Source organism: Lampris incognitus, chromosome 12 (genome assembly GCF_029633865.1).
Source record: "Lampris incognitus isolate fLamInc1 chromosome 12, fLamInc1.hap2, whole genome shotgun sequence".
NCBI classification, from domain to species: Eukaryota; Metazoa; Chordata; class Actinopteri; order Lampriformes; family Lampridae; genus Lampris; species Lampris incognitus.
The window spans coordinates 729,633-752,684 of NC_079222.1; the positions used below are offsets into that span (position 1 = coordinate 729,633).

At 49.9% G+C, this 23,052-nt stretch overlaps 1 protein-coding gene across 5 annotated transcripts in view; it reads right to left on the bottom strand.

Moving 5' to 3' along the window:
- Window positions 1-13,323, bottom strand: part of fer (fer (fps/fes related) tyrosine kinase) — a 203,644-nt gene extending 190,321 nt beyond the window's left edge. For all 5 annotated transcript variants that reach the window (XM_056290265.1, XM_056290264.1, XM_056290269.1 and 2 more), the window contains exon 1: window positions 13,195-13,323. The gene's annotated coding sequence lies outside the window, so the exon portion shown is untranslated. The remainder of the gene's footprint in view (window positions 1-13,194) is intronic.
- Between the last annotated feature and the right edge of the window lie 9,729 nt (window positions 13,324-23,052).

A 23,052-nucleotide genomic window follows, 5' to 3' on the forward strand; every position in this document is an offset into this window, starting at 1 on the left:
TATTAGCTGCTCACCATTCACGGCCCATGAATTTCTAGATTTTTTCTGCAAAAAGGTTGATGAGAGCTTAAAAAAAATTAGTTCTTCAACTCCAGCTACTCCAGCAGGTCCTGTCTTACCAAATTCATATCTATATAATGAGTCACTGACAGTCCCAGTTATTGCAGCTTTTGATACTATCTCTCTTGATACTTTGACTAAGTTTGTGTCAGCTTCTAAACATTACATTACATTACAATCATTCAACCGACGCGTTTATCCAAAGCGACTTACAATAAGTGCATTTAACGTAGGAAATCAGGAGAACTACTAGTCATCAGAGGTCATAAGTGCATCTAAACAAGCATCTAAGAGCCAAACCAGTGCTAAAGTAAAAGCGAAAGAAAGAGTTTTTTTTTTACAAGTAACAGGGTAGTAGTTCTTGAAGAGGCGAGTTTTCAACCTGCGCCGACAGATGGGCAGCGACTCCGCTGTCCTGACATCAGTGGGGAGTTCATTCCACCGCTGTGGGGCCAGGACAGAAAAGAGCAGTGACCGGGTCGATTGGCAGCAAGGGCCTCTGAGCGACGGGGCAACCAGGCATTCCAAGGCAGCAGAGCGAAGTGGTCGGACGGGGGTGTAGGTCTTGACCATGGCCTGGAGATAGGAAGGTGCTGTTCTTTTCACTGCCCTGTAGGCTAGGACCAGAGTCTTAAACTGTATGCGAGCAGCCACTGGGAGCCAGTGTAGGGACATGAGAAGGGGAGTTGTGTGGGAGAACTTAGGGCAGTTGAACACCAGATGAGCTGCAGCTTTCTGAACAAGCTCCAGAGGTGTGATGGCTCACGCCGGGGTGCCAGCAGGGAGGGAGTTGCTGTAGTTCAGCCAGGAGATGACCAGAGCCTGGATGAGCACCTGTGCCATCTCGTCGGTGAGGAACAGGCGAATCCTCCTGATGTTATAGAGGAGAAATCTGCAGGAGCGAGCAACCGATGCAACGTTTTCAGCAAACGACAGTTGGTCATCCAGGATCACACCCAGATTCCTCATAGTCCGAGTTGGCATCACCACGGTGTTGTCAATGCTGAAGGCCAGGTCTCAGTACGGGCAAACCAACTGCTTGCCTACTTGACCCCTTAAAAGCAAAACTTTTTAAAGACCTCTGGCCTTTTCGGGGATCTACAATGATGGACATTGTTAATTTATCACTTACTACTGGCATTGTTCCCATCAGTTTTAATACAGCTGTGGTTAAACCTCTACTTAAAAAAACGCATGTTGATCCAGGGTCGCTTAATAACTATCGACCAGTCTCTAATTTTCCATTCTTTTCTAAAGTACTATAGAGAGTTGTGTATCAACAACGTTTGACCCCTATAGAAGAAAAGTGGAATGGTCAGGATGCAAGGAGTGGAGGTGACGAAGGCATATGAGCTTAAATACTTGGGGTCAACTGTCCAAAGTAACGGGGAGTGCAGAAGAGAGGTGAAGAAGAGAGTGCAGGCAGAGTGGAGTGGGTGGAGAAGAGTGTCATGAGTGATTTGCGACAGAAGGGTACCAGCAAGAGTTAAAGGGAACGTTTACAAGATGGTTGTGAGACCAGCAATGTTATATGGTTTGGAGACAGTGGCACTGACGAAAAGACAGGAGGCGGAGCTGGAGGTGGCAGAGTTGAAGATGCTAAGATTTTCACTGGGAGTAATGAAGGAGGACAGGATTAGGAACGATTATATTAGAGGGACCGCTCAAGTTGGACGGTTTGGAGACAAAACAAGAGAGGCAAGAGATGGCTTGGAGATGTGTGAAGGAGAGATGCTGGGTATATTGGGAGAAGGATACTGAATATGGAGCTGCCAGGAAAGAGGAAAAGAACAAGGCCAAAAAGGAGGTTTATGGATGTGGTGAGGGAGGACATGCAGGTGGCTGGTGTGACAGAGGAAGACGCAGAACACAGGAAGAAATGGAAATGGATGATCCGCTGTGGCGACCCCTAAAGGGAGCAGCCGAAAGTAGTAGTAGTAGTAGTAGTAGTAGAAGAAAACCATCTATATGAACATTTTCAATTGGCTCTCAGGCCCTGCTACTCCACTGAGACTGCTCTGACCAGTGGTGGACAATCTTTTACTAGCTATGAACTCTGATTCCACTTCTGTGCTTCTACTACTTCACCTCAATGCAGCCTTAGAAAGACTAAATTGTAATTTTGGTGTCTCTGGCTTAGCTCTCTCTTGGCTAGAATCCTACTTATCTGGAAGTACACATTGTGTCTGCTATAGTAATATTACATCAAAATTTTCTGACGTTAAACATGGTGTACCATAGGGCTCAGTTCTTGGCCCTCTGCTTAGCTCTCTTTATATTTCACCTCTTGGCCAAATTATACGCAGTTATGGAATAAATTTCCATTGCTGTGCTGATCATACTCAGCTGCTTGTGCCCATAAGGGCTGATGATCATACTCAAATGACTAATTTAGAGGCCTGCTTGGCTACTGTGAGAAATTGGATGTCACTTAAATTTCTACTTTTAAATTTGGATAAAACCGAGATGCTGGTCATTGGCCCTGCTAGAGACAGACACCAATTTGATCAAGTAACGATAACAATCAACACTTCTGTGGTTTCACAAAGTGTGGCAGCCAAAAATCTTGGTGTTACAGTTGATCCCAGCATTTTCTTTGATTACATTACATTACATTACAGTCATTTAGCCGACGCTTTTATCCAAAGCGACTTACAATAAGTGCATTTAACATAGGAAATCAGGAGAACTACTAGTCATCAGAGATCATAAGTGCATCTAAACAAGCATCTAAGAGCAAAACCAGTGCTAAAGTAAAAGTCCAAGAAAGAGTAGTAGTTCTTGAAGATGTGAGTTTTCAACCTGCGCCAAAAGATGGGTAGCGACTCCGATGTCCTGCAATCAGTGGAGAGTTCATTCCACCACTGTGGGGCCAGGACAGAAATGAGCCGTGACCGGGTCGATCGGCAGCAGGGGCCTCTGAGCGACGGGGTAACCAGGCGTCCCGAGGCAGCAGAGCAAAGTGGTCGGGCAGGGGTGTAGGGCTTGACCATGGCTAGGAGATAGGATGGAGCTGTTCCTTTCACTGCCCTGTAGGCTAGCACCAGAGTGTTAAACTGTATGCGAGCAGCCACTGGGAGCCAGTGTAGGAACATGAGAAGGGGAGTTGTGTGGGAGAACTTAGGGCGGTTGAACACCAGATGAGCTGCAGCTTTCTGCACAAGCTCCAGAGGTCTGATGGCCGATGCCAGGGCGTCAGCAAGGAGGGAGTTGCCATAGTCCCGCCGGGAGATGACCAGAGCCTGGATGAGCACCTGTGCCATCTCGTCGGTGAGGAATGGGCGAATCCTCCTAAAGTTATAGAGGAGAAATCTGCAGGAGCAAGCAACCAATGCAACATTTGCCGCAAACGACAGTTGGTCATCCACGATCACACCCAGATTCCTCACAGTCCAAATTGGCGTCACCACGGTGTTGTCAATGGTGATGGCCAGGTCTTGATGTGGGCAACCTTTCCAAGGGAGGAACATCAACTCTGTATTGTCCAGATTGAGCTTCAGGTGGTGTGTCGCCATCCACTCCGAGATGTAAGTCAAGCACGCAGTAATGCGTGTCTCTACTTGTGTGTCAGAGGGAGGGAAGGACAACATCAGCTGGGTGTCATCGGCATAACAATGAGAAGTAAGAGAAGTCATGCGAGTGAATAACGGAACCCAGGGATGTCATGTACAGGGAGAACAGGAGAGGACCCAGAACCGAACCTTGTGGAACGCCTGTAGTCAGTCTGCGAGGCTCCGACACAGATCCCCTCCATGTCACCTGGTAGGAGCAACCTGTCAGGTAGGATGCAAACATTGAGAGTGCAGAGCCTGTGACACCCAGCTCCTCGAGGGTAGAGAGGAGGATCTGGTGGTTCACTTTGTTGAATGCAGCTGACAGGTCCAGGAGTATCAGGACAGAGGAGAGAGAGTTTGCTCTCACAGCGTGCATCGATTCAGTCACTGCAAGGAGGGTCATCTCTGTTGAGTGACCCACCTTGAACCAAGACTGGTTGGGGTCCAGGAGGTTATTCTGGTAGAGGTACAAAGAAAGTTGGTTAAAGACAGCACGTTCGAGAGTTTTGGATAGAAAGGGTAGAAGGGAAAGCAGTCTGCAGTTTTTAACATCAGAGGGGTTAAGTGATGATTTCTTGAGAAGGGGGGTGACTCTAGCAGTCTTGAAGGCAGATGGAAAGCATCCTGCCTGGAGGGAGGTGTTGATGAGGTGGGTTAGAAAGGGAAGGAGTTCAGGTGCTATAGACTGAAGAAGAGGGGAGGGGACCGGGTCAAGGGAGCATGTGGTGGGGTGACTGGATGTGATAAGGTTGAGGACTTGGTCAGGGGAGAGGGGAGTGAGGTGGGATAGGGTGGGACATGGAGAAGTGAAGGAGGGTGCAGAGGGTGGGCTAGTGCAAGGAGTACTAATCGGGTGGTGAGAAAAGGAGAATCTGATGTCGTTTACCTTCTTGTCAAAGAAGTTAGTGAAGTCATCAGGGAGAAGGGAGGAAGTAGGAGGAGGAGGTGGGGGTTGATGAAGTGTAGAGAAGGTTTCAAAGAGTTTCTTAGGATTAGAGGTAGAGGATAGGATTTTAGAGCGATAGAAGGCAGCCTTAGCAGCAGAAAGGGAGGAGGAGAAAGTGGAAAGAAGAGATTGGAATTTGAGAAGGTCCTCTGGGAGTTTGCCTTTTCTCCATTTGTGCTCTGCCACTCTTAGGCTCCGTCTGTCAGTATGTACTGAGTCAGACAGCCAAGGGGCAGGTGGAGTTGGGTGTGCAGGCCTGGAGGTGAGGGGACAGAGGTTGTCCAGAGAAGAGGAGAGGGTAGAGAGAAGAAGATCAGTAGCAGTGTCAGGGGGTAGGAGAGAGAAAGATTCAGGTGTAGAGAGGATAGAGGTAACAGAGGAAGAAAGATCAGTGGCGGACAGAGAGAGCAGAGGTGTCTACAGGTGGAAACCATGTGGGTAGGGGGAGGGGCTGGGGGGGTGAAGAGAGGGAGAGAGAGTAGGACATGAAATAGTGGTCAGAGAGCTGGAGGGGAGTAACAGAGAGATTGGAAATAGGACAGTGTCTAGTAAAGATAAGGTCCAGCTGGTTGCCGGCCTTGTGGGTAGGAGGAGAGGGTGAGAGGTGAAGGTCAAAGGAGGAGAGGAAAGAGAGAAGAGGATCTAGCTTGTCAGTGTGGATGTTGAAGTCACCGAGAAGGATAAGTGCAGAGTCATAATCAGGGACGTGTGAGACAAGTGTGTCAAGCTCCTCCAGAAAGTCACCAAGGGGGCCTGGTGGGCGGTACACAACCACAATGGTGAGTTTGACTGGATAAGAGACAGTAACAGCATGAAATTCAAAAGAGGGTGGAGAAAATTGTGGAATGGAAACAAGAGAGTATTTCCATTTCGGGAAGATTAGCAGGCCAGTACCACCACCTTGCCTCCCAGCTCTGGGAGTGTGAGAAAAAGAGTACACATCAGACAGAGCTGTGGGCGTGGTAGTGTTTTCTGACATGATCCAGGTCTCAGTTAGAGCAAGATAGTTGAGGGAGAGCAAGGATGCGTAGCCTGAGATAAACTCAGCTTTCAGCACCACAGACTGGCAATTCCAGAGCCCTCCCACCACCACTTGCTAAACCTGAGTAGAGAGAGTGGGATAGATGAGATTGGTAGGGTCGCAGCGCCGAGGAGTGACCCAACGTCTATGCCAGCCCCGGGAAGAGGAAAGGACAGGAATGCAAAAGAAACACATAGTCTATACTTGGTACACAAAATACAGACGACTGATTGGAACTAAAAGGAGCAGTCCTAGCTTGATGAAATCTTGGCTTAGAAAAGTCGTGCTTGCCATTGTTCACTCCAGCCTTCTTTCAGCCTAGACCTGTTTTCCCTCGGCTTGTTTGCCTGACACTTGACGCTTTCAAGCAGCAGCAGTGATTTAAATAACACTGATTGCTAATTGTCTGCCAGGAGTGCAGGTCACACCCTGGCCACTTAACACCCAATTGGCCAAAGAGCTAAAATGAAAGTAGGCCTATTGCCCATAAACTGGTCACTCATGTTAAACACTATCAAACCTCACACAAAACTATTAAAACTGCAAACAGCAAGTTACGAAGGAATATATGTACAAGCTAAAAGGATAACAGTCGAAACAGCTAGGCAACAAGAAATATTTAAGGACACACCAGGTGAAAAACAGCTACAGCTAATATAAGATAGCTACAGCTAGAATAAGATCCCACCGGTTAGATCAGATGGTGGGGAAGTCTGCCGGACAGACCTGGCAAACACAAACGTGTAGTGAGGGTGAACTGGGAATGTCTGGCGGATGCCCCTGTCCGTGAGGCCGTCAACTCCCACCTCTGTAAGAAGTTCTCGTGTATCCCGAGGGAGGTTGGGGACATGGAGTCTGAGTGGGCCATTTTCAAAGCCTCTATTGCAGATGCGGCAGGAAGGACCTGAGGTCATAAGGTCATCAGTGCCTGTCAAAGGGACAACCTAAGAGCCCGTTGGTGGACACCGGCAGTGAGGGAAGCCGTCAGGCTGAAAAAGGAGGCCTTTCGGACTTGGTTGGCCCAGGGGTCTCCTGAAGAAGCAGACAGGTACCGGGAGGCCAGAAGGGCTGTCGCTTCTGCAGTCGCAGAAGCAAAAACTCGGGTGTGGGAGGAGTTTGGCGAGGCTGTGGAGGGGGACTTTTGGATGGCCTCAAGAAAATTCTGGCAAACCATCCGGCAACTCAGGAAGGGGAAGCAGGGCTTGACTCAGGCTGTGTTCAGTCGGGGAGGGGAACAATTGACCCGGACTGGGGATGTTGTCAAGCGGTGGAAAGGACACTTTCAGGAGCTCCTGAACCCGGCTAACACGTCCTCAGTGGAGGAGGCACAGTCTGAAGACTCAGGGTAAGCCCCATCCATATCCCTGGCAGAGGTCTCTGAGGTAGTTAAAAAGCACCTTGGTGGCAAGGTGCCAGGTGTGGATGAGATTCGCCCTGAGGTGCTGAAGGCACTGAACATTGTTGGGCTGTCTTGGTTGACACACCTCTTCAGTGTCACGTGGAGCTCGGGGACAGGACCTGTGGATGGCAGACTGGGGTGGTGGTTCCCATATTCAAAAAGGGGGACCGGAGGGTGTGCTCCAATTATCGGGGCATCACATTTCTCAGCCTCCCTGATAAAGTCCACTCTAGAGCGCTTGAAAGGAGGCTCCGACCGATTGTTGAACCTCGGATCCAGGAGGAACAATGCAGATTCCGTCCTGGCTGTGAAACAACGGACCAACTCTTTAGCCTTGCAAAAGTGCTGAGGGTGCCATGAGAGTTTAACAGCCAGTCTACATGTGTTTTGTGGACTTGGAGAAGGCTTATGACCATGTACCCCGGGGTACTCTGTGGGGGGTACCGCGGGAGTATGGGGTACCAGGGCAGTTGCTATAAGCCATCCGGTCCTTGTATAACCAAAGTGAGAGCTGTGTCCGCATTCTCGGCACAAAATCAAACACATTTTCGGTGGGTGTCGGACTCTTCCAAGGTTGTCCCTTGTCTCCGATTCTGTTTGTAATATTCATGGACAGGATCTCAAGGCGCAGCCAAGGTTGAGGAGTGTGTCCGTTTTGGGAACCTCAGAATTGCATATCTGCTCTTTGCAGATGATGTGGTTTTGTTGGCTTCATCAGAAAGCGACCTCCAGCGCGCACTGGGGCAGTTTGCAGCTGAGAGTGAAATGGCTGGGATGAGAGTCAGCACCTCCAAGTCTGAGGCCATAATTCTCTACCGGAAATTGGTGGGGTCCTCCCTTAAGGTTGGGGATGAGTTGTTGCCTCAAGTGAAGGAGTTCAAGTATCTCGGGGTCTTGTTCACAAGTGACGGTAGGATGGAGCAGGAGATTGACAGGCAGATTGGTGCTGCATCAGCAGTAATGCGGATGTTGTACCAGACCGTTGTGGTGAAAAATGGGGTTGAGCCGAAAGGCAAAGCTCTCCATTAACCAGTCAATCTTCGTTCCAACCCTCACCTATGGTCATCAGCTTCGGGTAGTGACCGAAAGGGTGAGATCACTGATACAAGCGGCTGAAATTAGTTTCCTCTGTGCTCAGTCTAAGAAATAGGGTGAGGGGCTCGGACATCCAGAGGGAGCTCGGAGTAGAGCGTCGAAAGGAGCCAGTTGAGGTGGTTCAGACATCTAATTAGAATGCCTCCTTCCTTTGGAGGCTTACCAGGCACGGCCCACTGGAAGGAGACCCCAGGGTAGACCCAGAACTCGCTGGAGGGACTACATGTCCAATCTGGCCTGGGAACGCCTTGGGATCCCCCAAGAGGAGCTGGAGTGCGTTGCTGGGGAGAGGCACGTCTGGAGTGCCCTATTTAGCTTGCTACCACCGCGACCCGACCCCAGAGAAGCGACTGATGAGGAAGGAATGAATGAATGATTGGGTTATGTGAAACATGGCTGAAACCAAATGTTTTCCTTCCCTTAAATCAGGGGTCTCAAACTCAACTTACCTGGGGGCCGCTGGAGGTAGCGTTTGGGTGAGGCTGGGCCGCATGTATTCCAAAAAAAAAAAAAAAGTACAACCGATCCAATGTTCTCAATCTTTTTTTTAATTTTTTAATTAATATATACAGGTGATCAAAACAAGACAGGTAACAGTACAAGTGCAGGAACAAAAACGAACAGTGTGAGACAAAAAGGGGACACCAGGTTCTGTTATGACAAGATGGAATACTAATAAGCTAATAAGCTAAAAAAAAAAAAAACAACAAAAACAAACAAGCTATCAAATAAGCTCATTGACCTGCACTGCAGGTCAATGAGCTCCATTTGAAGCACAGGAGGGGCATCTTGCACATCAAAGGAGAAGGGGTCAGCAAAAATTTGAAAAGTGGCTCGGTGTGTCTTGAACTCTGCAAACCTGTGATCAAATTGCTCCTGTAGCTTCACAATGGCATCAGCATACTTCTCACCATTGAATGGTGTGCCTGCATCCATGAGTGCCTTGCATGCTGGGAAATGGCAGAGGTTTGTCTGAGAGAGCTGGGCTTTCCATAACACAAGTTTTGTGGAGAATGATTTCACGTTGTGATAGGCAGCACTGACAAGCTGCCCCTGGTTTTGTAATTTCTTGTTCAGTACATTCAGCTCATGTGTGATCTCAACAAGGAAAGCTAAGTCCATGAGCCATTTGGGATCACTTAGCACAGCAACAGCCATCCCAGCCTTCTCCATGAAGGCTTTCACTTCTGCTCTCAACTCAAAAAACCTCTTCAAGACGTTTCCCCTGCTGAGCCAACGTACCTCAGTGAAGTAGAGCACATCCTCATATGCTGACTCTATTTCCTCCAAAAAGGCGCGGAACTCCCGGTGCTTTAAACCCCTGGATCTGATATGGTTGATGCATTTCACAACGACAGACATCACATTGTCAAACTTCAGGCATTTGCTGCAAAGGGCCTGCTGATGGATAATGCAGTGCAGAGCAATGGCCTCCTCCACACCCTCCTCTTCCAGTTTTTTTTTTGAACAAGTGCCACCACTCCATTTCTCCTCCCTGTCATTGATGGCGCTCCATCGGTTGTTATTCCAGCAAACCTCTTCCATGGCAAACCCGCATCCACAATGGCATCACACAGCTGGCGGAATATCTCCTGAGAGGTGGTCTGGCCATGCATTGGAATCACTGTGAGCAACTCCTCCATCACTTCAAAACTGTCATCAACACCACGGACATAGATTGCGAGCTGCGCAGTGTCAATGATGTCTGTGCCCTCATCAAGAGCGACTGAGTATGCACAGAAACGTTTGGCTTTCTCACGCAGTTGATCATATATGTTACCTGAGAGGTCAGAAATGCGCTCTGCCACTGTGTTGGCTGAAAGGCTGATGTTGCTAAACTGACCCTTCTTTTCCGGACAGACTATACTTGCAGCCTGTAACATGCACTTTTTAACAAACTCCCCTTCTTTGAATGGCTTTCCCGACTTAGCAGCAATCATCTCACTCACCACGTGGCTAGCTTCGACTGCTGCATCATTATCTTTGCTAGCTTTCTTGAAGAAATCTTGTCGCTTCAGTAAACATGTTTTAAGATTGGCGACCCGTTTCTCTCTCTCATCTCCCTGGTATTTTGTATACTCATCATCATCATGTCTAGTCGAGTAATGACGTCTGATGTTGTATTCCTTATGCACCGTAACTTTCTCGGTGCATATAAGACACGTCAGGCTGCCTCTGTGCTCAACAAAAAAATATGCCATCTCCCACTTTTCCTGAAATTGTCTGTGCTCGTCACCAACTTTTCTCTTCACGGCAGGTTTTGAGAAAGACATAACTGGGGCTTGCTGACAGGATATATTTTCCTTCCACTTGGTGTCGCTCCGGAATCAAGTTTCAACCAAGTTTCAACCGTTGCTAATTCGCGCTGCCCATTATGGTGCATTCAAGTTGTGCTCGGAAGTCGGACTTTCTGAGCTCCGAGTTGGACATTTCAACTGGAAGTCTGAAATTCGAGTTGTTCCAATTTACAACTTCCAACGTAACGGGAACGCACCATGACTTGACAACAAACGCGACACCGGAAGCTGTCATGAGCCTGCGCTATGGTAGCTCATAAGTGAAAAATAAAAGCCCAAGGCAAGCGCGGGCCGCACTAACACTAAACTTTGATGTCAAGTAGGGGGCCACAAAATAACGTCCCGCGGGCCGCAATTGGCCCGCGGGCCACGAGTTTGAGACCCATGCCTTAAATGAAGCTTCCCCATCTGACTATACTTATGCCCATGTAGCTCGGGAAAATAAACAAGGTGGGGGTGTTGCCTTAATATATAAATCGATTTTCAATCTGACATCTAGACTTGAATCTAAATTCCAGTCTTTTGAGGCTCTTGTTCTTGGTCCATCTCCCTCATCCACGAATAGACTCGGCTCAGTCCAGATTGTGATACTCTATCGGCCTTCTGGCTGTTACTCATCATTTCTTGAAGAATTAGGAGAATTTGTCTAAGGTCTTGTTACTCATTCTAATTCTTTGTGATTTCAATATTCATCTGAATAAGGCTGCTGATTCTCTAAGTTGTGGAAGGACCTGAAGAGAGCCCACCAACATCACTGAGTTGAAGCAGTTTTGTGAGGAGGAATGGGCCAAAATTCCTCCAAGCTGATGTGATTAAAATATGATTAAAAAAGCTGATTAAAAAGTGTAATTTTTGTGTTATTTGTTTAATTGGGTTCTCTTTATCTAGTTTTTGGACTTAGATGAAGATCTGATCAAAAATGTAAGTCCAATTTATGCAGAAATACAGAAAATTTTAAAAGGTTCACAAACTTTCCAGTGCCACTGTAGATAAATAAACAGGCCATAATAGCATTATAAAGACAAATCATTAATCCAGTAATTATTCAATTAACTCAATGGTGACGACTTAAATCCTTCTATTTCCTGGTGTGTGGGGGGGGGCACAAGCATTAATTTTGCACCCTTAAACTAATAGCATCATAGTAGCAGGTTAGCTCCCAGTATCCTGCATTAAAGGACTGTGGTTATACTGGTTGGCCCCCAATATCCAACAGCAGAAGACAGTGGTTGTACTGGTCCATTCCCAGTATCCAACTACAGAAGAACACTGTGATTATACTGGTCAGCTCCCTGTGACCAACTGAAGAAGACAGTGGTTATACCAGTCAGCTCCCAGTATCCAACAGTGGAGGACTGTGGTTATACAGGTCAGCTCCAAGTATCCAACATAAGAGGTTGTGCTGGGCAGCTCCCAGTGAACAACACTATCACAGCAACTCTTGACTCTCCCACTAGACTTATGGCAAATGTGTGTAGCACATTTCATACGCAATTCGCAGTGCTTTATATAACTCCAAGTGTTTTACAAAGACAAAACAAGATAAACCGAGATGAAATATGAATTTACAGCGATAAAGATGCGAATAAAAAGGATAAATCAAGTGGTAAAGGAAAATAAAACCGCAGTGTTGTGCATCACCTGAGAAATGAATCAATGGGACAGGAAAACATGAGTTTTTAATACAGATTTAAAAGTGGCTAAAGATGGGGCAAATCTAAGATCCTTAGGAATTTGGTTCCACCTGTGTGTAGCATAGTAACTAAATGCCACTTCACTGTCTTTGGTTCTGACTGTAGGACCTGTTAGCTGACTGTTTCCTAAAGATATGTGGGGCCTACTGGGTTTCAATTTTTCAAGCATATCACAAATATGTGTTGGCCCTAAGCCATTGAGTGATTTATAAACAAATAGCAGCACCTGTCTATTCTATAACTGGAAGCCAGTGAAAACATTTCACAATTGGAGTAATGTGCTACTAGTACTAGTACGACTACTGCTGCTGCTGCTGCTGCTACCAACACTACTTGTACTACAATTACTTTGACAAGTACTAACAACACTAATACTACTACTAACATTACTGCTTCTAACACCACTGGTACTAAAACTAAAGTCACTTCTAAAAGAAATACTAGGCCTACTGCTGCTCAACTACTATATTACTGCTACAACCTCTGTTACAACCAGTAGTTTTGTTTTAATATTTAAAATGAGCTGAAAGTTTGTCACGTTCCCCTAAGCCTGTCTGCCAGGTTAGCTAACCCTAACGCTGACCAAACCGGCTAATAAAACTGCTAAGACAACCACAACAATAATAACAGCTTCACAACACACCATAAATGTCAACACAACGAAAACACAACCACTGAACCCGTGGCTTCATAAACAAACAACCAAATAAATAAATATCAAAGAAGACATGCCAAATTATGCGACAGTTTAAAAAACAAAACTCCCCAACCAAGCTCAAACAAGCTAACCTATGCTAGGCTAAAGCTATGCTAGCGTCGTTGCATTGGAATCCGGCGTACAGACAAGCTAAATCGGCGTTAGCGTGCTAACGGAAGCTAGCCCCGTCCTTCCCGTGCTGGGCGTAGGGACGGGGTCTCCGGTGCCTCTCTAGGTCTCTCTCTCTCCCTCTCTCTCTCCCTCTCTCTCTCTCCCCCTCTCTCTCTCCGTCTCTCTCTCTCTCCGTCTCTCTCTCCGTCTGTCTCTGTCTCTTTTCCATCAGGAAAACGAAGGCAGCGAGGTGAGAGGGACAGACAAGATCAGGCGTTTCACTGGAATGTTGAAGGATAAAAGATGACATGTGCACTCACGAGTCTTCTGTCAGACGACGTCTAAATGTCTCGTTCCCTCTTTTTGTTGTCGTCTTGTGGACTTGTCAGTATTCCCTCTCCCCTCCCGCTTGGCTTCCTAGTTTGGCTTCCCAGGGAATAGGAAGCCAAATGGGAGGGGTTTCCGTTCCCGCTGTGCGCGCGCGCGCGCGTGCGTCAGCAACGCTGCCGGGGCTGATTAAAACCAACGGTCCGGTCGAATAACATATGTTAATGATAGTTAATAATTACATTTTAGAAATATGATTAATCTGTCGTTAATCTCTCCCACTTTCTCTCGTTCTTTGTCTAGTGGCCTTGTCAAAATTCCCCTCAGTTCAGTTCAGTTCAATTTAATCTAACTTAATTTAATTTAATTCAGTTCAATTAAGTTCAATGACATTAGTTCACCGTGGAGGGCTCAGAGAAGGTTGTTAGTGAGCGACAACCCATTTGCCCTCCTTGGCTGAGCTGCCCCTCCGGAGGATTTATTCATTCTGTTTTACTTCATTCTGCTGTTATGGCTGCATACGTACAACTAGCCCATAATGGCTGAAGTTAGAGCAAATCAAGTCATCGTACCATCGAAACGTTGCTTACTTCTTGATGGGCACGCCTCTGCTGGCCATGGGGCGACCTGCAGGCGGCCAGAAGGAAAAGAGGAACACAGCAGGACGCGGACAGACGCCCTGTCCTGTCGCCCCTTCACCTGACACGAATATCAACCTTGGCGTGGCTGGAATTGTGCAAGGCTCCGGACGAGTCTTTTGAAGTTGTGCAAATGATTCAGGGAGAAAGGTATCTTCTAGTACTGCACGTACTGCGATGATGTAACCGCCAAAGGCTGCGATTTAATTAACTAATAAAATGTCTGTATGTGAACGTGTGTTTGTGCGCAGTCTGCATATATACGCCCGTAATTAAGAGATGACCAATCAGTCTCTGTTCAGGCAGTGACGTGTGTGACGTCAAACGACGTGCGGTCAGAGTAGGCAGGGTAGCAGGGCCTACCCTGTGATAATTTAATCAAAATAACCATACAACAGATTCATAACAACATATTGTCGCGGTTTTTCTATAGCCCGGATAACTATGGATGGAGGCGGGGACTTTTAGGTGCGACAAACCGGGCTTCACCACCGTTAGCTAGATAGCTGCGCCAATGCTAGGGCTAGCCTGCTAGTTAGCTAGTTAGCCGTGTGCTAATGGGTTAGCAAGCTCACCTTGGGACCAGGGCTGGTGATGGAACAGGGCGGCTGAGCTCTAGGCGGGGCGGGAGATGGATGGCTGCTCTCCGGGGTGCGTGTGTCTCTCTCTCTCTGTACTCTGGCTCCGGTGTGACCGGGTGAATCTCTCTCTCAGTCTCTCTGGGGAAGCTCTCGGGGGTAGTCAGCTAGCTACAGGTACCGAGGCAGTCTGCTGCTAACACTACCACTGCTAGCCACCGTATCTACTGTCTAGCCCAGGATACGCTAGGTTTCCCTGCTCTATCCCACGCTAAGGTGACAGTCTACGATATGGTTACTAAACAGTTCTGGCGCTTTGTCTCTCCCGCGGTGTCTAATATAGTTGCGTCTGTGACAGCGCGAGCTAACCTGTGATTGGTCCTCTAGCTGCACGAGCCCAGTGCAACATTCCAAGTACATCCCCAGGCATTTCCCACTACACTGCCCCCCTCCAGCACTGTTGAGTCCCTTCAACATAAATGAACAACAGACTACAAAGATCAGTCTGATTAATCTAACACGATAAACGGGACAGAACACCCGCGAAATGAACTAGGCCCGGAACAAAGGGCGTCAAACAAATGTGGGTGGTCGCTATCCATACTGGACTCTTGTGACTAGCCTAGTAACCCCCAAGTCAACTAGTCACGTCCGTCAAAGTTAGTCTAGGAGCCAGGCGGGCCTCCGGACTGGCAGGCCCCGTCTGGTGGTGTACGGGAGATGGGACTCAGCGGCGTCGGCTTCGTCTCCTTCTGGGTCAGGGGCGTTGGACTGCCCGCCCGGAGCACAGGCTGCTGTCCCACGACGTTGGGTGATTGTCGACTCGCCTGAAGAGTAGCTGGCAGCAGTGTGTTGGAGCGGCTGGAACCGAGCCGGGGAGCCTGGTGTGCTGGGTCCTCCATCGTCGTTTGCGTGGAACAGGTCCTCCAGCCGGAGATCAAGGTCTTCATCGATCTCCTCCTGCTCTGTCACTCCTTCGTACTCCTCTGTTCTCTGCGCCCCCGGCTCCTCCATGTCAGCAGCGGGAGGACCTCCTTCAGGTGTTTCCTGCAGCCCTATGGCTGGTGCTGGAGCAGACAACAGAGCATGGCGCCTCCGCTGAATCCAGACCGGCACGTCGTCTGAGAGGTAGGGTAGCAGTCGATCGTGGTGGAGGACTCTCTCCTTACGACCTTCCTGGACTCTGTACAAGACGTCTCCCATCTTCTCTGTGATGAGGCCGGGACCTCTCCACCGTGGCTTCAACTTTGGAGATTGACCCTTCTTCCTGGTGTCGTCCCGGACATACACTAGATCTCCAGGGTGAAATGTGCGTTGTCGAGCACGTAGGTCGTGGTCCTTCTTGTTCCTGAGCTGGGCAACACGGAGATGCTGGCGCGCCACTTCGTGGGTGTCCCGCATGTTCGCCTCCAGGTCAGCAATGTACTCGGCTGGGGAAGTGCGATGAACATTGGCTTCCTGCACCCTCAGGGTGAGTCCTTGCGGCTGGTTGACTTCTCGCCCAAGCATCATCCGGTTTGGTGTGTAACCCGTACAGGCATGGGGTGAGCTGCGGTAAGCCCCGGCGAGGAGGTGGAGGTGTTGGTCCCACTCGCTCTGGTGTTTCCCCACGTAACAGCGGATCATTTGCAGGAGAGTTCGGTTGAACCTCTCGACTTGACCATTCGACGCAGGATGGTAGGGGGTCGTTCTGGTCTTGGCCACCTGGAGAAGTTCACAGAGCTCACGAAACAGGGCACTCTCGAAGTTGCGTCCCTGGTCTGTGTGGATCTCCAGGGGTACTCCAAACCTGGAGAGGAACTCCTGTAGCAGCTTCTGAGCGGTGATCTCTGCAGTTTGCTCGGGGATCGGGGCCACCTCCACCCAGCGCGTGAACTGGTCCACCATCACAAGGATGTATCGGTTCCCCATCTTGGATACTGGGAGCGGTCCAACCACGTCGATGTGAACCCTGTCCATAGGAGCGCCGGCCTGGTACATCTGCAAGGCAGCTCTGCCTGTTCTTCCAGAGGATTTACACGCCTGACATTCAGGACAGCGTCGGACGAACTGGTTCACACTGTCAGTCAGACCAACCCAGTAGAACTCTCTGCGAACTCGATGGTAGGTCTTCTCACGGCCCAAGTGACCGGACAGCAGGGCGCAGTGACACAAACGTAGGACCTCTTCTTGGAGCGCTGTTGGAACAATGAGACGGAGGATGGATGGCGTGTCAGCTCCTTCGTCCCAGCGGTAGTACAGGACTCCATTTCGCCTTTCTACTTGCGTCCAGACCAACCAGTACTTCCGTGCAGCAGGTCCTTCCAGCGCCATCTCCTCCTGTGACGGCGGCTTCCCCTCATCCTTCCACTGGTGCAACTTCGCTAGCACGGCGTCTCCCCTCTGGCGCTCTGCTAGCTCGTTGGTCGAATACTGGGCTAACCAATTGATAGCAGGTGGTTCACTCTCTTCAGCACCATTCTGATGTTCATTGACAGGTTGTGACATCGTTAGACCTCCTGCCTCTCCTCCTGGAGCCGATGGTGGAACGCCCTCTTCTGCCGCTTCGGAGGTGTTCTCTTCCGAGTCAGTTCGACGGATCGCTAGCAGGACCACATCATCCACATCGTCGCTGAACCTTGCCCAATGGTGGTGTTCACGGTGACAGTAGGAGCAACCTCCACAAGGCAGCGAGTCCAGACTCTCCCCAGCATGATAGCAGTCACAGGCGGGTTTGGGTGACCTGGACAGCGCGTCCGCGTTGCTGTGCTTGACTCCTGGCCGGTGTTCGATTTTGAAGTCGTACTGGCTCAGCTCCTCGATCCACCTCGCCAGCTGGCCTTCTGGGCTCTTGAACCGAAACAGCCAAATCAAACTGTTATGGTCCGTCCGGATGATGAACGACCGGCCCAACAGGTAGTGGCGAAACTGCCGTGTGAAGCGGACTACAGCCAGAAGCTCTCGGCGTGTGACGCAGTATCGCTGCTGTGTGCTTTGCAGATGTGCACTGGCGTAGGCTATGACCTTTTCTTCTCCTGCTTGCATCTGTGACAGGACAGCTCCGACGCATGTGTTGGACGCGTCAGTGTCGAGCAGAAACAGTCCATCTCGAGTGGGGTATGCCAGAAGAGGTGCCGTGGTGAGTCTTGCCTTTAACTCCTCGAAGGCTACTTGTTGTGTGTCGCCCCACTTAAACTCCTCCCCCTTTTTCTGAAGTTCGTAGAGGGGGCTGCACAGATGGGCAAATCCTCGCACAAACCGTCTGTAGTAGTTACACAAGCCGAGAAAAGCCTGGAGCTCAGTGAGGTTTCTTGGGGTCCTCCAGTCGTTCACAGACTTCACAAGCTCCGGGTTCGGGCTGACTCCGTCTCCGCTCACGACATGCCCCAAGAACAGGACCTCCCTCCGCAGCAGGTGGCATTTAGATGGCTTGAGTTTGAGACCGTACGCCCGGATGCGCTCCAAGACCTTCCCCAGGCTCTGCAGACCCTCTTCGACCCCACGCCCCGAGGTATACAAGCAGGTGTCTCCACTGTAACCCTCTCAACACCACCTCCATCGCACGTTGAAATGTGCCGGGCGCATTGCACAGCCCGAAGGGCATTAGGGTGTACTCGAACAGCCCATAGCGTGTTATAAAGGCTGTCTTTCCACGATCATCCGGGTGCACTCCAATCTGCCAATATCCACTTTGCATATCTAAAGTCGAGAATACAGTGGCCCCCTCGAGGGTGTCCAGACACTCTTCGATCCGCGGCAGTGGATATGCATCTTTGAGAGTCAGGTCGTTGAGTCTTCTATAATCTATGCACCACCGCACACCTCCGTCCTTCTTTCTAACTAACACCACTGGAGAGGCCCATTCCGAAGTGGATGGTGTAATCACTCCGGCCTCTAGCATGCTCTTCAGGTGCCGCTCCTCTTCTTGTTGAAAGCCCAGGGGCGTGCGCCGAGCCGGTTGTCGGACAGGTTGGCCTTCGCTAGTGTTGATTCGGTGCTGGACCGCATCGAAGCGCCCCAGGTCCGTGTCACTGGCCGCGAACACGCCCTGGTGTTCAATCAGGAGTTGTTGCAGGGCCCTCCGCTGATCCTCATCCAACCCTTCACTGGCGGACTCATACAGGGACGACAGATGGTCGGGCAGACCCATAGTTGGTGACGACTCCATCCGTCGGACTGTGGCTGGTTCATTTTTTCGGCTCATGTCGTCCTCTTGTGGGGCCTGAAGCTCCTCTAGCACGCCGAGGCAGGCTCCTTTCTTCAGCCTAACTTCTTTCGGCATCAGGTTACACAGTCACACAGGGACGTGTGGGGCAACGTTGACCTACACACTGCCAGATGAAACTCCCTCGGTGAGGCCAGCAGGCTCCAGGACGGCGGAGATACCTGCCTTGGGGCTTTCCACCACACCCCAGACGTCCTGCTCGCTCTCCGCTGATAGTGTCAAAGAGTCCTGCAGCAGTACGCGAGAGACGGCGTACTCTCCCACGGACGTACCCACGATAACTGTGGCCACTGGCTCCCCTTCGACGTAGACCTGGCCTCCCCCGGATACAGTGACATGAGCGGCCAACATGAGATCTAGGCCCAGGAGGAAGGGGTCGCGGATGGGCGCGACGAACACATCCCATTCGATGGTCTTGGGGCCCAAGCGGATGGTCACCCTATACTTCGGGGTTTCAGCCATGTCTTTACCCTCTTCAGCGTTACGCAGAATGGCGATTCCGACGCTCGGCTGGTCGGCCAGATTTAATCGTTGGAATGTGTCTCGGGACATCACCGTGGCTTCGGCCCCTGTGTCAACGATGCACTTCAGCTGCAGGCTGTTCACGGTGATGGGAATGACGAGACTGGGTCCATTCCCCGAGGCTCGGCCGAGATTGACTGATGGCTGCTCGCTGACCTTCCTCGGAGCCCTCGGGCTTGGTGACCGTGAGTTACACTCTCGCTTGAAATGGCCCTCCTCTCCACACTGGTAACAGGTCCCTTTGCTGCGGGAACTTGGGCTCGGGGACCGCTGCGCGCGTTGCCCCGTGTGCGCGTAGGTAGCCCGCTCAAGCGTCCTTCCCCGTTCCACTCCTACTTGTTCTTTGGCCATGTACCGCTCGATGTTTTGGTTCTTCAGCCCGCGCAGACAGGCCTCTGCAGCGTAGGCCTCCTGCAGTGTAACACCAACCTGCGGGTATGCCAGTGTGACAAGTCTCCTCACTTCCTCGCCAAACTCATAGAGGGTCATCTCTCTGGCCTGCTTAACCTCGCTGAGTTTACGGCGCGCAGTTCCCTCAGGCAGCTCTTTACCGTAGCGGCGGCGTAACTGGGTGATGAGCGCGTGGTGGTCATCTTTTATCGGAGCCGGCTGCGCGATGACAAAAGACATGGCGTTGTCCCTCAGTCGGAGATACAAGGCGTCCAAACAGGTCTCGTCGGTCCAGCCCCTCTTTCTCGCCATCCGTTCGAATGGTCCAACGAAACTATCCCAGTCGCCCTTACCATCAAAAGTGGCGAGGAGCTTGATGTCATTTTCGTGTCCTCGGTCGGGACCTTGTGAGCTTCGGTTGCCGCTCCGACTTTGAAGGTCTCCTGTCTGGCTCTGTTGACCTCTAGAGGAACCTGCCTGCCCTCCAACGCTGTCATCCAGCAGGTTTCGGCCGCCGTTGCTGTCCAGGGACATTTGGCCACCCTGCATCCCGTCGGGGGGTGGTACTGCAGTCGCTCCATTTTTTCCACCATGACCGATCGGAGTGCTGGTAAGTGGTGCGGGCTCACTGGGTCCATTTCCTGTATAGCGCAGGGCTGCTGGGGCCGCTTTGCTGCTCGGCCTGGCTGGCGTCTCCTCGTTGCGCCGGTCGCTCAAGTTAGCCACTGCGGCCATAGCTGCTGGCAACAGGTGATCAGCGCCGTCTCGCTGTCTGGCCCCTGGGTTCTCCCGGGCCGGGGTGAACTGCGAGAGTAGGCTCATGTCTTGCACCGTTCTGCTAGTTCGTTCTCCGAGCACAGCCCCTGCCGACCCTACATCACTATCGCTTTGAGGGCTACTAGGAGAAACCCCTTGCTTCACTACTTGAGCGATGGGCGACAAACCGCGAGGCTCACCTTGGATATCTGAACGATGACGGGCCCAATCGGTGCGCTGAATGGGAGGTGTGGGGGGACGAGATCGCTTAGCCACCGCTTCCGCTAGTCCATCGATACGCGCTGTGAGGGCCTCCATCTGCATCTCTATCTGGCGTTGCATCTTAACCTGGGTCTGGCGTTCCATGTTTTCCATCTGGCGTTGCATCTGAACCTGGGTCTGGTTCATGGTTTCCATCTGCGCCAGGAGGAGCTTCATCCAGGCGTGCTCTCCGGGGTCTTCTGTCCCCACACCAGCACCATCCAGACTCAACTCAGACTGTTCTTTTACATTTTCTTTGTCCTGTGACATTTTTATTTTTCCACTGATTTACGTGACTACTGAAGAAATTACAGTGCTTCACAAAATGGCTGACTCACTCAGTTGCTAGCTAGCTATAGCGATGCCGCCAAAAAGCTGCTAAATGCTGCTTTGAAATGCTGCAGAATGTCAATGCTAATTAGCTAGCGCCACTGGACGTCCTTTTGTGCACTTTCAGGGTGAAACTCGGTGAAAAACAATATCCTCACAGTGTGAATGGCGTTGAGAAACTAATGAGTCTTTTTATTCACTTTTTCGTTTGGGTTCCACTTCATAAAGAAGTTTCTTATTCACTTTTTTCGTTGGGGTTCTACTTCACGAAGAAGTACAAAATGGCTTCTTGCTAGCTGGGTTAGCTCACAGTGTGCAGGCTGAATTATGCCGCCATGTGACCGGGGCAGGATCCTCCGGTGTTGAGATTATGGCGAATCCCAACCTTTTATCCCACTCCTGACACCACTTGTCGCGGTTTTTCTATAGCCCGGATAACTATGGATGGAGGCGGGGACTTTTAGGTGCGACAAACCGGGCTTCACCACCGTTAGCTAGATAGCTGCGCCAATGCTAGGGCTAGCCTGCTAGTTAGCTAGTTAGCCGTGTGCTAATGGGTTAGCAAGCTCACCTTGGGACCAGGGCTGGTGATGGAACAGGGCGGCTGAGCTCTAGGCGGGGCGGGAGATGGATGGCTGCTCTCCGGGGTGCGTGTCTCTCTCTCTCTCTCTCTGTACTCTGGCTCCGGTGTGACCGGGTGAATGTCTCTCTCAGTCTCTCTGGGGAAGCTCTCGGGGGTAGTCAGCTAGCTACAGGTACCGAGGCAGTCTGCTGCTAACACTACCACTGCTAGCCACCGTATCTACTGTCTAGCCTAGGATACGCTAGGTTTCCCTGCTCTATCCCACGCTAAGGTGACAGTCTACGATATGGTTACTAAACAGTTCTGGCGCTTTGTCTCTCCCGCGGTGTCTAGTTGCGTCTGTGACAGCGCGAGCTAACCTGTGATTGGTCCTCTAGCTGCACGAGCCCAGTGCAACATTCCAAGTACATCCCCAGGCATTTCCCACTACAATATCAAAGCCTCACTCTAGTTACAAGTATGCTGCGTTATAACATATTTTTAACGATATTTTAATGTTCTTGTCTTTTTTAAGTCCTTAAACTTCTAAGAGTGAAATGTTGTGTAGTGCACAATCTCGCCTACTTTTCACTGGGATGGGTGGGCTCTGCTTTTTTCAGGACTGCCTTTAACGTTGTGAATTTCGCAGTTTGCGCATGCGTATTGCGTAGCTTAATGCAAAAGCCACCGACGAGGAAAGGCACTGCTTATGACGGGAATGCGAGCCAGTCAGAGACATCAAGGTGTTAAAGTGTTACAATGTCACAGATCTCATAATGAATCTTGTTTATTTTCGAATGCTTAAATGTTGAATTCTGTCCTCGCACTGTTACACATAGGAATGTCTAGCATTTTGCATTCATTGTAATGTATTATTCACAGAATATTTTCATGGAAAGATTGCTATTTCAGTTTTGTGATATGTATAATTGTGAATAGTGGATTAATATGATGTTCTCTGTGATGTTTTTCTGTACTTGTACTTTATTGTTAGATATAGATTTTTGTTTAATTTGCATCCTTGAATTTTCCAAATCATTAATGCTGTTTAGTTATGATAAAGTAGTGCATATCAAAGAGCCCATCGTAGTTTTTGTTTTTTTGGGGGGTTTTTTGTATCCTGTCCGGATTCTTACATACTTACTTACTTACTTCACCAGGGTACATAATGTACAATACATACTACGACTACTACTACTACTACTTTCGGCTTCTCCAGTTAGGGGTCGCTCCAGCGGATCATGCATTTCCATCTCTTCCTGTCCTCTGCATCTTCCTCTATCACGCCAGCCACCTGCATGTCTTCCCTCATATCCATAAACCTCCTCTTTGGCCTTCCTCTTCTCCTCTTCCCTGGCAGGTCCATATTCAGCATCCTTCTCCCAGTATACCCAGCATCTCTCCTCCACACATGTCCAAACCATCTCAATCTTACCTCTATTGCTTTGTCTCCACACCGTCCAACCTGAGCTGTCCCTCTAATATACTCCTTCCTAATCCTGTCCTTCTTCATCACTCCCAGTGAAAATCTTATCATCTTCAACTCTGCCACCTCCAGCTCCACCTCTTGTCTTTTCGTCAGTGCCACTGTCTCCAAACCATACAACATT